Consider the following 21,610-nt stretch of genomic DNA (forward strand, 5'->3'; position numbering starts at 1 on the left):
GGGCCAGAGCCTGCGGGCAAAAGGGGCTCCCTCAGCATCCATCCAAGCTGGGGAGCGGGTTACCGATGCCACCAGAACCGAGAACACAACACAGGTGCAGGGAAAGGCAGTCACCACCAACCTACCGGGAGAAGAACAACCGCAGCCGTCTGTGGGACCCGTCCATCCAGCCATTTGTTTTACCGGAGATTTTGTGTTCATCATGGCTGAGTGAGCAGCACTGTGCCGTGCGGCACCGCGCAGCCCCTGCGACCCTGCGCCTCACCAGGCCCCGTAACCCGCCTGCCATCCCTCCCCTCACCGGGCCCCGGGACAACCAACCCCCCTACCCACGGAGGGGAAAAACAACATCCAAGCTGCTCCCTGTCATCGCTCCCGGGATCCTCGTCCAGAGCAGCGGTGGTGTCACAACCTCACCACAACCGTGGGTTGCGTCACGGACAATATCCCTAAACCAAACCACCCCCTTTCACTCACGGGCGAGGAACGCCGCTCGAGTCCCCGGGATCCGGCCCACCACTCGAGCCACCACCGAGCAGCAGCAGCAGTAGCTGGACCCGAGCAGTGGGTGAGCGCAGCGCCCTCCCCGCCCGCGACATATGTCTCTCTCTTTCTATCTCTGTCTCTTTCTGTCTGTCTCTTTATCTCTCTCTTTAGCTGTCTCTCTTTCTCTATGTATTTTATATGTAGACTTCTCGTCTGTCTGTCTTTATCTGTGTTTCTATCACTCTGTCTCTCTCTCTCGCTCTGTCTCTGTCTCTCTCTGTCTCTGTCTCTCTCTATCTCTGTCTGTCTCTCTGTCTCTGCCTGTCAGTCTCTCTGTATGTATTTTATATGTAGACTTCTCGTCTGTCAGTCTTTATCTGTGTTTCTATCACTCTGTCTCTATCTCTCTCTCTCTGTCTCTGTCTCTCTCTATCTCTGTCTGTCTCTGTCTGTCTGTCTCTCTGTATGCATTTTATATGTAGACTTCTCACCTATCTGAATGTTTTGTATTTTACGTTGATAGGAAAGCATTTTGCTCCCGGTGGGGGGTGCCATCCTCCAAACCCCGCAGTGATCACCGTCAGATCCTTTAGTAACATGGGATGATATCGGCCGCACAAGTTCCAGAAATTCTATTTAGAACGTTATTATTTTAATACATCCTGATGAAAATAGTGACATACAAATCCATGCTACATCCTGTCTGCTGAGAAGTATTCACACCCCCTCCACACTAGGATTATGGGCTGATCACATAAAAGGAGCGGTACCAGGGATGGGATCTATTTGGGGTCTTCTGTATGACATTAATGAAGAGTCGGGGATCAGCAGAGAAACTGATACAGAATCATATTCACATGGAGAAGACGAGAATCCGCCAGAAACAATAATCTTCTGTGACGCATTAAGAAGTAAATCATTAGTGTCCATCACAATCCTGAGCTGAACCTGTGCAGCTCCATATCCCCCGGCAAACACACCGCCAAACTGTGAGGTCACATTACACCAATACAGGATCATTCACAGCAAGAAAGACAGTGCTCAAGAATTCTACACTAATCACCAAACATGTCACATAGAAAGTGCAGTAACTGCACAGTATATTCAGAGGTAGCAGTTATATTCTAGTACATAGGGGGCAGTATTATAGTAGATATATTCTTGTACATAGGGGCAGTATTATAGTAGATATATTCTTGTACATAGGGGGCAGTATTATAGTAGTTATATTCTAGTACATAGGGGGCAGTATTATAGTAGTTATATTCTTGTACATAGGGGGCAGTAATATAGTAGTTATATTCTTCTACATAGGGGGCAGTATTATAGTAGTTATATTCTTGTACATAGGGGGCAGTATTATAGTAGTTATATTCTACATAGGGGGCAGTATTATAGTAGTTATATTCTTGTACATAGGGGGCAGTATTATAGTAGTTATATTCTTGTACATAGGGGGCAGTATTATAGTAGTTATATTCTTGTACATAGGAGCAGTATTATAGTAGTTATATTCTTGTACATAGGGGCAGTATTATAGTAGTTATATTCTTGTACATAGGGGCAGTATTATAGTAGTTATATTCTTGTACATAGGAGCAGTATTATAGTAGTTATATTCTTGTACATAGGGGCAGTATTATAGTAGTTATATTCTTGTACATAGGGGCAGTATTATAGTAGTTATATTCTTGTACATAGGAGCAGTATTATAGTAGTTATATTCTTGTACATAGGAGCAGTATTATAGTAGTTATATTCTTGTACATAGGAGGCAGTATTATAGTAGTTATATTCTTGTACATAGGGGCAGTATTATAGTAGTTATATTCTTGTACATAGGGAGCAGTATTATAGTAGGTATATTCTTGTACATAGGAGGCAGTATTATAGTAGTTATATTCTTTTACATAGGGGCAGTATTATAGTAGGTATATTCTTGTACATAGGAGGCAGTATTATAGTAGGTATATTCTTGTACATAGGGGGCAGTATTATAGTAGTTATATTCTTGTACATAGGAGGCAGTATTATAGTAGTTATATTCTTTTACATAGGGGCAGTATTATAGTAGGTATATTCTTGTACATAGGAGGCAGTATTATAGTAGTTATATTCTTTTACATAGGGGCAGTATTATAGTAGGTATATTCTTTTACATAGGGGCAGTATTATAGTAGTTATACACATTCCCTAATAGCTCAGTGTGTTATTAGGTTGATTCACAAGTGAAGTCACTGGTTGGAATTGAGGAGCAGCGATGAAAACATTTCCCAAGAAAAGAGGAACAGCATCATGCAGCTCATCGATAGTGGTCTCTCAGCGAAGAAAATTGGCAAATCACATTAGGTGAGGCCATGACAGGTGGAAATGAAGTCCGTCCATCCATACAAAAGCCAAGAGGTGACGTCCAGGCAAAATATTGGAGTCAACAAGTCACTGATCACAAGGTCGTCAGTTCTGGAGACACCCGGCAGTGGAGGCGGCTCATCTGCTTCATAATAGGGAGATCACAGACGTCCATGGAAGCACCGAGCGACGCACATTACACAAGTCTGGAATGGGGGCCCGAAAAAAGGTGAAGAAGCGTCGACTTTAATATTATCATAAGAAGCATATCACATCAGAAACTGACTGGTCTACTGACTCCCAGACCCTCCTATTACTTTAATACAGTACATTTTAGAGTAACCTTTTATGGTGGCCAGCCTAAGGCACACCTGTGCAATAGTCATGCTGGCCAGCCTAACACGCACCTGTGCAATAATCATGCTGGTGATTCTAAGCCACACCTGTGCAATAATCATGCTGTCCGCCTAAGGCAAACCTGTGCAATAATCATGCTGGCCAGCCTAAGGCAAACCTGTTCAATAATCATGTTTGCCAGCCTAAGACACACCTGTTCAATAATCATGCTGGGCAGTCTAAGGCACACCTGTGCAATAATCATGCTGACCAGCCTAAGGTACACATGTACAATACTCATGCTGGTCAGCCTAAGGCACACTTGTGTAATAATCATGCTGGTCAACCTAAGGCACACCTGTGCATTAATCTTGCTGGCCAGCTTAAGGCACACCTGTGCAATGAGCATGCTGGCCAACCCAAGGCACACCTCTGCATTAATCCAGTTGGCCAGCCTAAAGAACACCTGTGCAATAATCATGCTGGCCAGCCTAAGGCACACCTGTGCAATAATCATGTTGGCCAGTCTAAGACACACCTGTTCAATACTCATACTGGCCAGTCTAAGGCACACCTGTGCAATAATCATGCGTCTAATTAGCATCTTGATAGGCAACACCTGTGAGGTGGATGGATTATTTTGGTAAAGGAGAAGTGCTCACTAACACAGATTTAGACAAATTTGTGAACAATACTTGAGACATAAAGGCTTTCTGTACATAGATAAAGTCTTAGAACTTTGAGTTCAGTTCTTGATAAATGGGAGAACAAATAAAAGTGTTGCATTTATATTCCTGTTTGCTGAATCTGTTTTCTCGACCTTTTCCTGCACTTTTCTGGTAACAATCATCACTTTGCAGGTTTGGTGTTGCCTTGGCTCATGTATCTCCCTGTAATGACCCTCTCAGAATAAGCTGTCGCCCTCCACCCCCCGTCCCCGCTGCCCGGCCTGTTACTGTCCGGTTATTTCCGAAGCCGCTGTAAGGGGACAGAAATACCCAGAAAAGTTGTGTTGCTCTATAATTGGCGAGCGTTGTCCCTGTGTCTCCCATGATGGCTCCTGTAACTCTATCCTCCCTCCCGCCGCCCCTCCTCTGTGCAGGGCCAGCAGCTCAGCCTCCCTCTACCCCACACTCCTGCTCTCACATCCCCTCTGCACCAGCTTTCGGATCATTGTCCTGGCAGCCACCACCAACCAACTCTGGAATTTCACGTATGTTCTGTGGGTTCTCTGCCCACCTCGTCTTCTCGCCTCTTCTGGGATTTTGGGATGTAATCTGGAAAACTTTTACAACTTGTTGCTGAGACTGATCTTATCTGGGAGACAATTGGCATCTCTACCAGGGCATATCATCTGGTGACCGCCCAACACGGCCGCCCTTGGATGTCTGAGAACTTGTGCTAGGTAGGTAATGTTATTCATCTATTTGTTATGTTTTGTTTATGGCGCCGACATATATCACAGCGTTGTATGTAGAAGGTCTTTACTCTTGGTCCCTAGTTGAGCTCAATAACTAATTTTTTGGTCAACTCTAAATGAAACTACATCTGTTTAGAGATAAAATATACGAGGACTTTGGTGTCAACTAAAGGTGGTCATCATACGTAATGACCGGATGTCGGAGGCTATTCTGTCACCCAACCCTCACCTGCCCTTACTGACTCCACTCCAGTCGTCATCTTCAGTCCGATCACCGGTGGGTCTTCACTGATCCATATTCTTCCAGCATCGGAGCCTTCCACATATTCCTCGATCCTCTTTGTCTTCCAGCACCCATCATCTTGAGCGTCCTACAGATCTCAGCATCTTTGGTATCTTCCATGTCTTCAGTCCCATGGTATATTCATGTCTACCAGCGCCCATCATCTTGAGCGTCCTACAGATCTCAGCATCTTTGGTATCTTCCATGTCCTCAGTCCCATGGTATATTCATGTCTACCAGCACCCATCATCTTGGGTGTCCTACAGATCTCAGCATCTTTGGTATCTTCCATGTCTTCAGTCCCATGGTATATTCATATCTTCCAGCGCCCATCATCTTGGGTGTCCTTCAGATCTCAGCATCTTTGGTATCTTCCATGTCTTCAGTCCCATGGTATATTCATGTCTTCCAGCGCCCATCATCTTGAGCGTCCCACAGATCTCAGCATCTTTGGTATCTTCCATGTCTTCAGTCCCATGGTATATTCATGTCTACCAGCGCCAGTCATCTTGGGTGTCCTACAGATCTCAGCATCTTTGGTATCTTCCATGTCTTCAGTCCCATGGTATATTCATGTCTTCCAGCATCCATCATCTTGGGTGTCCTACAGACCTCAGCATTTTTGGCATCTTCCATGTCTTCAGTCCCATGGTATATTCATGTCTACCAGCGCCCATCATCTTGAGCATCCTACAGATCTCAGCATCTTTGGTATCTTCCTTGTCTTAAGTCCCATGGTATATTCATATCTTCCAGCGCCCATCATCTTGAGTGTCCTACAGATCTCAGCATCTTTGGTATCTTCCATGTCTTCAGTCCCATGGTATATTCATGTCTTCCAGCACCCATCATCTTGGGTGTCCTACTGATCTCAGCATCTTTGGTATCTTCCATGTCTTCAGTCCCATGGTATATTCATGTCTTCCAGCACCCATCATCTTGAGCGTCCTACAGATCTCAGCATCTTTGGTATCTTCCATGTCTTCAGTCCCATGGTATATTCAGCATCTTCTATTGTCCGTCATCTTTGGCGTCTTCCTGAGCTCAGCATCCTTGGCATTTTCTAGCACTCTGCGTCTTTGGTAACCTTTGGTGTTTGGCGTATTTTGGTATTTTTTGGCACCATGCATTTTCAGCAACTTTTGGTCTTCAGAATTTTGAGCTTCTTCCAATGCCCATTATTTTTAGCTTCTTCCAGTGCTCAGCATCTCTTGCGTCTCCCAAAGCCCGATGTCATCCGTTATCTTCCTTCTGTATCTTCCAGTGCTCAGCCCCATGGTTTTCTTTGGAGACTTCTGGTGTCTGGAATCTTTATCATCTTTTGAATCTTCCAGCACTCAGCACCTTGGGCATCTTTAACTGCTTCTGGTTTCTGGCATCTTTATCATCTTCTGTGTCTTCCAGCACTCAGCACCTTGGGCATTTTTGGCTTTTTCTGGTGTCTGGCATCTTTGGTGTCTTCTCCATCTTCCAGCACTCAGCATCTTGGGCATCTTTGGCTACTTCTAATGTGTGGCATCTTTGGTGTCTTCTATGTCTTCCAACGCTCAAAAACTTTTTCATCTCTGGCTTCTTCTGGTGTCTGGCAATTTGGTGTCTTCTGCACCTTCCAGCACTCAGCACCTTAGGCATCTTTGTCTACTTCTAATGTGTGGCATCTTTGGCGTCTTCTATGTCTTCCAGCGCTCAGCAACTTTCTCATCTTTAGCTACTTCTGGTGTGTGGCATCTTTGGCCTCTTCTATGTCTTCCAACGCTCAGCACCTTAGGCATCTTTAGCTACTTCTTCTGTCTGGCATCTTTCGCGTCTTCTGCGTCTTCCAGCCCTCAGCACCTTTGTCATCTTTGGCTACTTCTTGTGTCTGGTATCTTTGGAGTCTTCTGTCTCTTCCATCACTACACACCTTGGGCGTCTTTGCCTACTTAGATACTGCGCATGCGCATGCTTATGTGGGTCTTCTTTCAAAACAAGCGATTTGCTTAACTCATCTATCCAGCGCAGGGGTACCACTTGTTTCGCATGCATAACATATGTGTTTTCTGTACGCTTATTCTACTTTGGTATGGGACTGTCAGGTGCGTTTGCAGCGCTGGTATTACTGCGCATGCGCTTGGGCTGTGACGTTTGCACAGCATGGGGATCACATGACCTGGTCACGTGACATACAATGGCGGCGCCCACCGGCGTCCTTAGGTTGCATGGCGACTTTTTTTCCTCCTCCTCCGTGTCCATGCTGGTAAGCAATTTTCTTTGATTAATATGGTTATTTAAGACACACTTACCACAGTTTGCCTCACTTTCCCCTGAGGAAGCTACAACTCCGTGTAGCGATACGCGTGGGGTCACCACCCCACCCTTCTCACGCAATTGTCTTGCCATTTACCCCTTTTAAGATCTCTTTGGGTATGTGTTTTGCCTTAAGCTTGTTCCAGATATATGCTTTTAAGGCAGGTCATTATTATGTGGCTTTAAGGTATTTGTATGCAGTATTATCCTCTGTTTGCTTGTGTCTTATTTAGCATGTCATGCTTACTGCTTGTTACCGATTGAACTAAGGTCTTTGGCTATCACATTTGCCCTGACTTATCATGTGGGGTTTGTTTGTGGCTTGCTGAAAGGGTGGGGTGTATTTTGGTGGCATATACCATTGGCACCAAATATGTGTATAAGCTTTTTGCTTTTTAATTGTTTTTAATGAACATCTGTGTGTTTGTATGTTTTTTTGATATAATAAAATGCTATTGTATGGTTATTTCTGGTGATCCCACTTTTTGCACATTTTCTTTTCTCTTGTGTATTCCATTCTGCACCTTCCAGCACTCAGCACCTTAGGCATCTTTGTCTACTTCTAATGTGTGGCATCTTTGGCGTCTTCTATGTCTTCCAGCACTCAGCAACTTTCTCATCTTTAGCTACTTCTGGTGTCTGGCATCTTTCGCGTCTTCTGCGTCTTCCAGCGCTCAGCACCTTTGTCATCTTCGGCTACTTCTTGTGTCTGGTATCTTTGGAGTCTTCTGTCTCTTCCATCACTACACACCTTGGGCGTCTTTGCCTACTTCTACTGGGTATCTTCATATATTTCTGGCATCTTTTGCGTCTGTTGTGTCTTCCAGCGCTCAGCACCTTTGTCATCTTTGGCTACTTCTTGTGTCTGGTATCTTTGGCGTCTTCTGTCTCTTCCATCACTACACACCTTGGGCGTCTTTGCCTACTTCTACTGGGTATCTTCATATATTTCTGACATCTTTTGCGTCTGTTGTGTCTTCCAGCGCTCAGCACCTTAGGCATCTTTAGCTACTTCTTCTGTCTGGCATCTTTATCGTCTTCTGAATCTTCCAGCACTCAGCACTTTGGGCATCTTTGGTTACTTCTGGTGTCTGGCATCTTTGGTGTCTCCTGCACCTTCCAGCACTCAGTACCTTTGTCATCTTTGGCTATTTCTGGTATCTTTATCTTCTTCTGCGTCTTCCATCACTACGCACCTTGGGCATCTTTGGTTACTTCTTGTGTCTGGCATCTTTATCATCTTTTGAATCTTCCAGCTCTCAGTCCCTGGAGCATCTTTGGCTACTTTTGGTGTCTAACATCTTTAGCGTCTTCTGAATCTTCCAGCTGTTAGCACCTTGGGCATCTTTGGCTACTTCTTGTGTCTGGCATCTTTGGCGTCTTCTGCGTCTTCCAGCGCTCAGCACCTTGGGCATCTTCATCTATTTCTGGCATCTTTCGCGTCTTTTGTGTCTTCCAGCGCTCAGCACCTTGGGCATCTTTGGCTACTTCTTGTGTTTGGTGTCTTTATCATCTTCTGAATCTTCCAGCACTCAGCACTTTGGGCATCTTTGGCTACTTCTTGTGTCTGGCATCTTTGGTGTCTTCTGCGTCATCCAGCACTCAGTACATCAGGCATCTTCATGTATTTCTGGCATTTTTCGCATCTTCTGTGTCTTCCAGCGCTCAGCACCTTTGGCATCTTTGGCTATTTCTGATTTTTGGCATCTTTATCATCTTCTTTGTCTTCCAGCGTTCAGCACCTTGGGCATCTTCATCTATTTCTGGCATCTTTCGCGTCTTCCAGCCCTCAGCACCTTTGGCATCTTTGGCTACTTCTTGTGTCTAGTATCTTTGGCATCTTCTGTCTCTTCCAGCGCTCAGCACCTTTGACATATTCATCTATTTCTGGCATCTTTCGCGTCTTCTGTGTCTTCCAGCGCTCAGCACCTTGGGCATCTTTGGCTACTTTTTGTGTCTAGTATCTTTGGCATCTTCTGTGTCTTCCAGCGCTCAGCACCTTGGGCATTTTCATCTATTTTTGGCATCTTTCGCGTCTTTTGTGCCTTCCAGCGCTCAGCACCTTGGGCATCTTCATCTATTTCTGGCATCTTTTGCGTCTTTTGTGTCTTCCAGCGCTCAGCACCTTTGGCATCTTTGGCTATTTCTGTTTTTTGGCATCTTTATCATCTTCTTTGTCTACCAGCGCCCATCACTTTGGGCATCCTTGTTGACCCCTTCATTGACTAGGCCGAGACACGTCATGTTGAGCAATGCACCTCATGATGGCACGCACCGCCATGACACCGCAGTGTAGCCAGCGATGAAGACGCCATAGATTCTAGGCACCGGGAGATGGAGATGCTGCCCAGTGAAGACTGCATTGGTGACCAGATCAAGGAAGACGGCATCTTTTTGCGGTCCATTTCAGTTGACCAAAATGTCGGTGGTTGACCATTTTGCTGAATTCGCATGAATTGAATATCTCCAAATTTAAATTCCACGAAATCTGAAGGCTTCTTTTTGTAAAATTCAAGGTTACATGGATTTGCCTTCGAAATAAGTAAATCATATATAGAATTTACAAAGAATGGTACAGCGGCAACATGGTGCCAGGGGTGCCGGGTTATGCAGGTCTCTGCCATAGTGGTTGACACCGGCAGAACTGATGCACTACACGTCACTATCTCCCCCCACAGATGTAGCAGAGCCGAGTCAGTAAACTCTCCAGGCTACATTGTTTCTCTGCTTCTGATGACTCATTGATTTAACGCCTGCAGTCCTATGTAAACTTAGCTTATTATCCCAGATGACACCTGTCACTGCCAGGACTAGTGATGACGACACTGAATCAATACGATAAGAAGAAAGTAACTAATATTTATTATAGAATTATGAGGCTTCTGTTTATTATCCATCAGTAACGACTATTCCACCGCTGATTATATTAACCCTTGTAATGACCAGGCCGGGAAGAGAAGCTAAACTCAAAAATGACCCATTGTATAAATGAGGATTTTGTGTTACATGTATTTTATTTTGATATTTTAGTATCTTTTTTAATATCATAATATTTAATAATTAAAATAAAATGTGTAATCTTGTAATTTTCACACTGGCCCCTAGAAATGTTTTAAGACTCAGAATAGGTGATGTCACAGCTCACCTCCTCCTCCTGTACAATGACTGATAACACCTCTATATACAATAGATAACACAGGATCCACCATTCACAATAGGTGATGTCACAGCTCACCTCCTCCCCCTCCTGTACAATGACTGATAACATCTCTATATACAGTAAGACAACACAGGATCCACCATTCACAATAGGTGATGTCACAGCTCACTTCCTCCTCCTTCTGTTCAATGACTGATAACATCTCTATATACAGTAGATAACCCAGGATCCACCATCCACAATAAGTGATGTCACAGCTCACCTCCTCCTCCTGTACAATGACTGATAACACCGCTATATACAATAGATAACACAGTGTCCACCATTCACAATAGGTGATGTCACAGCCACAGCTCACCTCCACCTCCTTCTGTTCAATGACTAATAACATCTCTATATACAGTAACATAACCCAGGATCCACCATCCACAATAAGTGATGTCACAGCTCACCTCCTCCTCCTCCTCCTGTACAATGACTGATAACACCGCTATATACAATAGATAACACAGTGTCCACGATTCACAATAGGTGATGTCACAGCTCACCTCCTCCTCCTCCTGTACAATGACTGATAACACTTGCCCCTAATATACATCTGAATTTCCTGAAACAACTGTAAAAGTCTAAACAGTCTCCAATAAAAATTGCATCTTAAATGCAGATTGTAATATGTAAAAAAAAAAAATCCTGATTTAAACAATAAGTCATAGATTATACAGAGATATATAAATATAGACATATATATATATATATATATATATATATATATATGTATATATATATATATATATATATATATATATATAACATGCTGTTTCCATTGTTTGGACGTTACATTTCACATCAAATAACCTGTGGTACAGTTTTTCCTGATTATTACAGATGTAAGATAGATTGCCCAATATGTGTAGGTTTTTTGTTTACATGTACGTAGTAAAATGTATTTTTTTTATATATATATATATATATATATATATATATATATATATAAAAAATCTGTTTTCTTCTTTTTTGGGGGGGAGAAAATAAGTTCATTTTTCCCTGGCAGCCGCATTTTCAGCAAGACAGTTGGACAGCATTGTGATGCTATTTACTACACATGCTACTATTATACTACAGTGCCTTGCAAAAGTATTCGGCCCCCTTGAATTTTTCAACGTTTTCTCATATTTCAGGCTTCAAACATAAAGATCAAAAATGTTAATGTTCTGGTGAAGAATCAACAACAAGTGACACAATTGTGAAGTTGAACGAAATTTATTGCTGATTTTAAACGTTTTTAAAAAATAAATAACTGAAAATTGGGGCGTGCAATATTATTCATCCCCTTTACTTTCAGTGCAGCAAACTCACTCCAGAAGTTGATTGAGGATCTCTGAATGATCCAATGTTGTCCTAAATGACTGATGATAAATATAAGCCCCTGTGTGTAATCAAGTCTCCGTATAAATGCCCCTGCTCTGTGATAGTCTCAGGGTTCTGTGTAAAGCACAGAGAGCATCATGAAGACCAAGGAACACAACAGGCAGGTCCATGATACTGTTGTGGAGACGTTTGAAGCCGCATTTGGTTACAAAAAGATTTCCAAAGCTTTAAACATCCCAAGGAGCACTGTGCAAGCGATCATATTGAAATGGAAGGAGGATCATACCACTGCAAATCTACCAAGACCCGGCCGTCCATCCAAACTGTCATCTCACACAAGGAGAAGACTGATCAGAGATGCAGCCAAGAGGCCCATGATCACTCTGGATGAACTGCAGAGATCTACAGCTGAGGTGGGAGAGTCTGTCCATAGGACAACAATCAGTCGTACACTGCACGAATCTGGCCTTTATGGACGAGTGGCAAGAAGAAGCCATTTCTCAAAGATATCCATAAACAGTGTTGTTTAAAGTTTGCCACAAGCCACCTGGAGACACCAAACATGTGGCAGAAGGTGCTCTGGTCAGATGAAACCAAAATCAAACTATTTGGGCACAATGCCTAAAGATATGTTTGTCGTAAAAGCAGCACAGCTCATCTCCCTGAACACACCATCCCCACTGTCAAACATGGTGGTGGCAGCATCATGATTTGGGCCTGCTTTTCTTCAGCAGGGACAGGGAAGATGGTTAAAATTGATGGGAAGATGGATGGAGCCAAATACATGACCATTCTGAAGAAAACCTGTTGGAGTCTGCAAAAGACCTGAGACTGGGACGGAGATTTGTCTTCCAACAAGACAATGATCCCAAACATAAAGCAAAATATACAATGGAATGGTTCACAAATAAACGTATCCAGGTGTTAGAATGGCCAAGTCACAGTCCAGACCTGAACCCAATCGAGAATCTGTGGAAAGCTGAAAACTGCTGTTCACAAACGCCTCCATCCAACCTCACTCAGCTCCAGCTGTTTACAAAGGAAGAATGGGCGAGAATTTCAGCCCCTCGATGTGCAAAACTGATAGAGACATACCCCAAGAGTAATCGCAGCAAAAGGGGGCGCTACAAAGCATTAACTTACAGGGGATGAATAATATTGCACGCAACAATTTTCCGTTATTTATTTTTTATAAAAAATTAAAATAAGCAATAAATTTCGTTCATCTTCACAATTGTGTCACTTGTTGTTGATTCTTCATCAGAACATTAACATTTTTATCTTTATGTTTGAAGCCTGAAATGTGGGAAAAGGTTGAAAAATTCAAGGGGGCTGAATACTTTCGCAAGGCACTGTATTATATTACTAGCCCTACCTACCTTTAGTTACATCTTGTTATCGCCCAGCATTGGTTATCCGCTGCTGCATTTTGCTGAGGACGGGTTGGATGGAGGCTTTATTCTCAGCCTCCAGCCTTCGCACCATACAATAAGGGAGGTCTGACTTTCTTGGCACAATGAGAGGTCTTGTCCTGTAGACACTTGCAGACGAGCATTACCACATCCCGACAGCAGGAATTCAGCTTTGCATGTCTGCGCCCTGTCCGCACCTGCTGGAGTTTTATTTGTGTAGCTCGGGGGGCGCTGACGTTAATGATGTTATTTGTAGATGTATTTTATGGCTCCTGGCATTGTGCGGCCTCTGCTTGTAAGGTGCCAAATAAAGCGGTGTCTAAAATCAGCGGATGATCAAAGATTATGTCTAGGCTCCTCCCTCTTATTGATGCTCCTCCCTTCATGCTAGTGATTTAGTTGTTTATTGAGCCTTCTTTTCTAGATTTTATTGAAATTAGCTCACCTACCACTAGGGGGAACTCACTACATACAGATTTATACAGCCACCACTAGAGGGAGCTCACTACATACAGATTTATACAGTCACCACTAGAGGGAGCTCACTACATACAGATTTATACAGCCACCACTAGAGGGAGCTCACTACATACAGATTTATACAGCCACCACTAGAGGGAGCTCACTACATACAGATTTATACAGCTACCACTAGAGGGAGCTCACTACATACAGATTTATACAGCTACCACTAGAGGGAGCTCACTACATACAGATTTATACAGTCACCACTAGGGGGAACTCACTACATACAGATTTATACAGCCACCACTAGAGGGAGCTCACTACATACAGATTTATACAGCCACCACTAGAGGGAGCTCACTACATACAGATTTATACAGCCACCACTAGAGGGAGCTCACTACATACAGATTTATACAGCCACCACTAGAGGGAGCTCACTACATACAGATTTATACAGCCACCACTAGGGGGAGCTCACTACATACAGATTTATACAGCCTCCACTAGAGGGAGCTCACTACATACAGATTTATACAGCCTCCACTAGAGGGAGCTCACTACATACAGATTTATACAGCCACCACTAGTGGAAGCCCACTACATACAGATTTATACAGCTACCACTAGGGGGAACTCACTACATACAGATTTAAACAGTCACCACTAGAGGGAGCTCACTACATACAGATTTATACAGCTACCACTAGAGGGAGCTCACTACATACAGATTTATACAGTCACAACTAGGGGGAGCTCACTACATACAGATTTATACAGTCACCACTAGAGGGAGCTCACTACATACAGATTTATACAGCCACCACTAGGGGGAACTCACTACATACAGATTTAAACAGTCACCACTAGAGGGAGCTCACTGCATACAGATTTATACAGCCACCACTAGGGGGAGCTCACTGCATACAGATTTATACAGCCACCACTAGGGGGAACTCACTACATACAGATTTAAACAGTCACCACTAGAGGGAGCTCACTACATACAGATTTATACAGCTACCACTAGAGGGAGCTCACTACATACAGATTTATACAGTCACAACTAGGGGGAGCTCACTACATACAGATTTATACAGTCACCACTAGAGGGAGCTCACTACATACAGATTTATACAGCCACCACTAGGGGGAACTCACTACATACAGATTTAAACAGTCACCACTAGAGAGAGATCACTACATACAGATTTAAACAGTCACCACTAGGGGGAGCTCACTACATACAGATTTATACAGACACCACTAGGGGGAGCTCACTACATACAGATTTATACAGCCACCACTCGGGGGAACTCACTACATACAGATTTATACAGCTACCACTAGAGGGAGATCACTACATACAGATTTATACAGTCACCACTAGAGGGCGCTCACTACATACAGATTTATACAGCCACCACTAGAGGGAGTTCACTGCATACAGATTTATACAGTCAGCACTAGAGGGAGCTCACTACATACAGATTTATACAGCCACCACTAGAGGGAGCTCACTACATACAGATTTATACAGTCACAACTAGGGGGAGCTCACTACATACAGATTTATACAGTCACCACTAGGAGGAGCTCACTACATACAGATTTATACAGCCACCACTGGAGGGAGCTCACTACATACAGATTTATACAGTCACCACTAGGAGGAGCTCACTACATACAGATTTATACAGTCACCACTAGAGGGCGCTCACTACATACAGATTTATACAGCCACCACTAGAGGGAGCTCACTACATACAGATTTATACAGTCACAACTAGAGGGAGCTCACTACATACAGATTTATACAGTCACCTCTAGAGGGAGCTCACTACATACAGATTTATACAGCCACCACTAGAGGGAGCTCACTACATACAGATTTATACAGTCACAACTAGGGGGAGCTCACTACATACAGATTTATACAGTCACCACTAGGAGGAGCTCACTACATACAGATTTATACAGTCACCACTAGAGGGCGCTCACTACATACAGATTTATACAGCCACCACTAGAGGGAGCTCACTACATACAGATTTATACAGTCACAACTAGAGGGAGCTCACTACATACAGATTTATACAGTCACCTCTAGAGGGAGCTCACTACATACAGATTTATACAGCCACCACTAGAGGGAGCTCACTACATACAGATTTATACAGTCACAACTAGGGGGAGCTCACTACATACAGATTTATACAGTCACCACTAGGAGGAGCTCACTACATACAGATTTATACAGCCACCACTGGAGGGAGCTCACTACATACAGATTTATACAGTCACAACTAGGGGGAGCTCACTACATACAGATTTATACAGTCACCACTAGAGGGCGCTCACTACATACAGATTTATACAGCCACCACTAGAGGGAGCTCACTACATACAGATTTATACAGTCACAACTAGAGGGAGCTCACTACATACAGATTTATACAGTCACCACTAGAGGGAGCTCACTACATACAGATTTATACAGCCACCTCTAGAGGGAGCTCACTACATACAGATCTATACAGCTACCACTAGAGGGAGCTCACTACATACAGATTTATACAGCCACCACTAGGGGGAGTAGGTGGAGCTCACTGCATACAGATTTATACAGCCACCACTAGAGGGAGCTCACTACATACAGATTTATACAGCCACCACTAGAGGGAGCTCACTACATACAGATTTATACAGTCACAACTAGGGGGAGCTCACTACATACAGATTTATACAGCCACCACTCGGGGGAGCTCACTACATACAGATTTATACAGCCACCACTAGAGTGAGATCACTACATACAGATTTATACAGCCACCACTAGAGAGAGATCACTACATACAGATTTATACAGCCACCAGTAGGAGGAGCTCACTACATACAGATTTATACAGTCACCACTAGATGGAGCTCACTACATACAAATTTATACAGTCACCGCTAGATGGAGCTCACTACATACAGATTTATACAGTCACCGCTAGATGGAGCTCACTACATACAGATTTATACAGCCACCACTAGAGAGAGATCACTACATACAGATTTATACAGCCACCAGTAGGAGGAGCTCACTACATAAAGATTTATACAGCCACCACTAGATGGAGCTCACTACATACAAATTTATACAGTCACCGCTAGATGGAGCTCACTACATACAGATTTATACAGCCACCATTAGAAGGAGGTCACTACATACAGATTTATACAGCCACCACTAGAGGCAGCTCACTGCATACAGATTTATACAGCCACCTCTAGAGGGAGCCCACTACATACAGATTTATACAGCCACCACTAGAGGGAGCTCACTACATGCAGATTTATACAGCCACCTCTAGAGGGAGCCCACTACATACAGATTTATACAGCCACCTCTAGAGGGAGCTCACTACATACAGATCTATACAGCTACCACTAGAGGGCGCTCACTGCATACAGATTTATACAGTCACCACTAGAGGGAGCTCATTACATATAGATTTATACAGCCACCACTAGGGGAGCTCATTACATATAGATTTATACAGTCACCACTAGGAGGAGCTCACTACATACAGATTTATACAGCCACCACTAGAGGGCGCTCACTACATACAGATTTATAGAACCACAACTAGGGGGAGCTCGCTACATACAGATTTATACAGCCACCACTAGGGGGAGCTCACTACATACAGATTTATACAGCTACCACTAGAGGGAGCTCACTACATACAGATTTATACAGCTACCACTAGAGGGAGCACACTATGTACAGATTTATACATCCACCACTAGAGGGAGCTCACTACATACAGATTTATACAGCCACCACTAGGGGGAGCTCACTACATACAGTTTTATACAGCCACCACTAGAGGGAGCTCACTACATACAGATTTATACAGCCACCACTAGTGGGAGCCCACTACATACAGATTTATACAGCCACCACTAGAGGGCGCTCACTACATACAGATCTATACAGCTACCACTAGAGGGAGCTCACTACATACAGATTTATACAGCCACCACTAGAGGGAGCTCATTACATACAGATTTATACAGCCACCACTAGAGTGAGATCACTACATACAGATTTATACAGCCACCACTAGAGAGAGATCACTACATACAGATTTATACAGCCACCACTAGGAGGAGCTCACTACATACAGATTTATACAGCCACCACTAGATGGAGCTCACTACATACAAATTTATACAGTCACCACTAGATGGAGCTCACTACATACAGATTTATACAGCCACCACTAGAAGGAGGTCACTACATACAGATTTATACAGCCACCACTAGAGGGAGCTCACTGCATACAGATTTATACAGCCACCTCTAGAGGGAGCCCACTACATACAGATTTATACAGCCACCACTAGAGGGAGCTCACTACATGCAGATTTATACAGCCACCTCTAGAGGGAGCCCACTACATACAGATTTATACAGCCACCTCTAGAGGGAGCTCACTACATACAGATCTATACAGCTACCACTAGAGGGCGCTCACTGCATACAGATTTATACAGTCACCACTAGAGGGAGCTCATTACATACAGATTTATACAGCCACCACTAGAGTGAGATCACTACATACAGATTTATACAGCCACCACTAGAGAGAGATCACTACATACAGATTTATACAGCCACCACTAGGAGGAGCTCACTACATACAGATTTATACAGCCACCACTAGATGGAGCTCACTACATACAAATTTATACAGTCACCACTAGATGGAGCTCACTACATACAGATTTATACAGCCACCACTAGAAGGAGGTCACTACATACAGATTTATACAGCCACCACTAGAGGGAGCTCACTGCATACAGATTTATACAGCCACCTCTAGAGGGAGCCCACTACATACAGATTTATACAGCCACCACTAGAGGGAGCTCACTACATGCAGATTTATACAGCCACCTCTAGAGGGAGCCCACTACATACAGATTTATACAGCCACCTCTAGAGGGAGCTCACTACATACAGATCTATACAGCTACCACTAGAGGGCGCTCACTGCATACAGATTTATACAGTCACCACTAGAGGGAGCTCATTACATATAGATTTATACAGCCACCACTAGGGGGAGCTCATTACATATAGATTTATACAGTCACCACTAGGAGGAGCTCACTACATACAGATTTATACAGCCACCACTAGAGGGCGCTCACTACATACAGATTTATAGAACCACAACTAGGGGGAGCTCGCTACATACAGATTTATACAGCCACCACTAGGGGGAGCTCACTACATACAGATTTATACAGCTACCACTAGAGGGAGCACACTATGTACAGATTTATACATCCACCACTAGAGGGAGCTCACTACATACAGATTTATACAGCCACCACTAGGGGGAGCTCACTACATACAGTTTTATACAGCCACCACTAGAGGGAGCTCACTACATACAGATTTATACAGCCACCACTAGTGGGAGCCCACTACATACAGATTTATACAGCCACCACTAGAGGGCGCTCACTACATACAGATCTATACAGCTACCACTAGAGGGAGCTCACTACATACAGATTTATACAGCCACCACTAGAGGGAGCTCATTACATATAGATTTATACAGCCACCACTAGGGGGAGCTCATTACATATAGATTTATACAGCCACCACTAGGGGGAGCTCACTACATACAGATTTATAGAACCACAACTAGGGGGAGCTCGCTACATACAGATTTATACAGCCACCACTAGGGGGAGCTCACTACATACAGATTTATACAGCCACCACTAGAGGGAGCTCACTGCATACAGATTTATACAGCCACCACTAGAGGGAGCTCACTGCATACAGATTTATATAGCCACCACTAGAGGGAGCTCACTACATACAGATTTAGAGAACCACAACTAGGGGGAGCTCGCTACATACAGATTTATACAGTCACCACTAGAGGGAGCTCACTACATACAGTTTTATAAAGCCACAACTAGGGGGACTCACTACATACAGATTTATACATTCACCACTAGGGGGAGGTCACTACATACAGATTTATACAGACATCACTAGGGGGAGCTCATTACATATAGATTTATACATTCACCATTCACCATTAGGGGGACTCACTACATACAGATTTATACAGCCACCACTAGGGGGACACAATACATACAGATTTATACAGCCACCACTAGGGGGACACACTACATACAGATTTATACAGCCACCATTAGGGGGAGATATATATATACAGCTTCCCCACCATTGCAGAAGATAAACTTTCCTCTCTGCTGTCCAGATCACATCTCATCACTTGTGCATTTGACTCGCTCACGTCCCACCACATACCAAACCTCACCACATTCTGAACCTCTATATGTCTTCTCCCCTATGCCTAAAAACTACTGGAACAACATGTCCATCTTGAACTGTCCTCCCACCTCTCGTCCTGCTTCCTTTTTGATCGGTTACAGTCTGGCAGCTGGGGACCAAGTAGCACAGGATGGCCACTGCCATCAGTTTGTGGAAAGCTTCAGCGTCTACAAACCTCAACGGCAAGATTTTCAGGGTAAGCAGTCAGGATGTGCAAGCACATAGCACCCTGTGTGTTTTCTCCATCTCCATCCACATGCAAAGCTTCCTCATTAATTGTGAACAGCGACGGGAAGCATGGGAATACACTTTGAAAAAAGGAACACCTAACCCTTGCCCTTGGAATTTGGCGTGTGTGGGTGCTTTGTGTGTGATATCCAACCCCCTTGAGTCTGTGCTCGGCTCCTCTGACCGCCGGACCACAGTAGATACACCTTGTCTTCCGGTGTTTATTTTCTGTTATCCATGCTATGGTTTAATTAGGGTAAGAAGTGTATTCATTTACTTGTTTGCTTGCCCAATTACCTTTCGGATATGTCTTTTATATACTTTCTCCCTGCTGGTGATATTCTCTGTTACGATTTAGCTCCGCCGATACTGGAAACGGCCTGGTGTGGTCTCTAATCCGCCAGGGCATGGGCCTCGGATTCTGGCTGTGCCTCGGGTTGTTCAGCTGGCTGTTCTGGCCTCCGTATCTAAGTGCTGGCTGTGAGTAGGCATGGCCTGAACTCCCACGGTCAGAGGCTAAGTCTCGTGAGTAACCCACGGCACATGCGCACGTTGTATTGATAGCACCGGGTTCTAAGTCCCCAAATGCCTTTACGAAGCATGCTCAGGTTCCTGGTGCTCTACAAGAGACTAAGGCCAGCGTCACACGCTACGATATATCGGGCGATATGGCGTCGGGGTCACGGATTCCGTGTCACACATCTGGCATCGTTTGACATATCGTACAGTGTGACACCTACGAGTGACTGTGAACAAGCAAAACTACTCACCTTATCGTTGCTCGTTGACACGTCGCTCATTTTCAAAATGTCGGTCCTCCTTCTTTGCTCCGGTTGTTCGTCGTTCCCGTGGCAGCACACATCGCTCCGTGTGACACCCCGGGAACGACGAACGCATGGATGTTACGTCCCGCTCATCTCCGCCCCTCCGCTTCTATTGGCCGGCCGCTGTGTGACGTCGCTGTGACACCGAACGTCCCTCTCCCTTCAGGAAGAGGATGTTCGCCGCCCACAGCGACGTCATCCGGGAGGTAAGTGCGTGTGACAGGGGGTTAACGACTTTGTCCGCCACAGGCAACTAATTGACCGTGATGCACAAACGACAGTGGCAGGTCCGATCGCTCGTGCGATTGCACGATAGATCGTACCGTGTGACGCCGGCCTTAGGGGTACTTTGCACGCTGCGAAATCGGAAGCCGATGCTGCGATGCCGAGCGCGATAGTCCCCCGCCCCCCGTCGCAGCTGCGATATCCTTGTGATAACTGCCGTAGCGGACATTATCGCTACGGCAGCTTCACATGGACTCACCTGTCCTGGGACGTCGCTCTGGCCGGCGACCCGCCTCCTTATTAAGGGGGCGGGTCGTGCGGCGTCACAGCGACGTCACACGGCAGGCGGCCAATAGGAGCGGAGGGGCGGAGATGAGCGGGATGTAAA

General features: G+C 44.5%; 1 protein-coding gene across 1 annotated transcript in view; it reads left to right on the forward strand.

Moving 5' to 3' along the window:
• The first annotated feature begins 4,317 nt into the window (after nucleotides 1-4,317).
• The window catches only part of COL22A1 (collagen type XXII alpha 1 chain), a 515,443-nt gene continuing 498,150 nt past the window's right edge, over nucleotides 4,318-21,610 (forward strand). The window contains exon 1 of the mRNA XM_075316011.1: nucleotides 4,318-4,576. The gene's annotated coding sequence lies outside the window, so the exon portion shown is untranslated. The remainder of the gene's footprint in view (nucleotides 4,577-21,610) is intronic.

The sequence above is a fragment of the Anomaloglossus baeobatrachus genome, chromosome 6 (genome assembly GCF_048569485.1).
Source record: "Anomaloglossus baeobatrachus isolate aAnoBae1 chromosome 6, aAnoBae1.hap1, whole genome shotgun sequence".
Lineage (NCBI taxonomy): Eukaryota > Metazoa > Chordata > Amphibia > Anura > Aromobatidae > Anomaloglossus > Anomaloglossus baeobatrachus.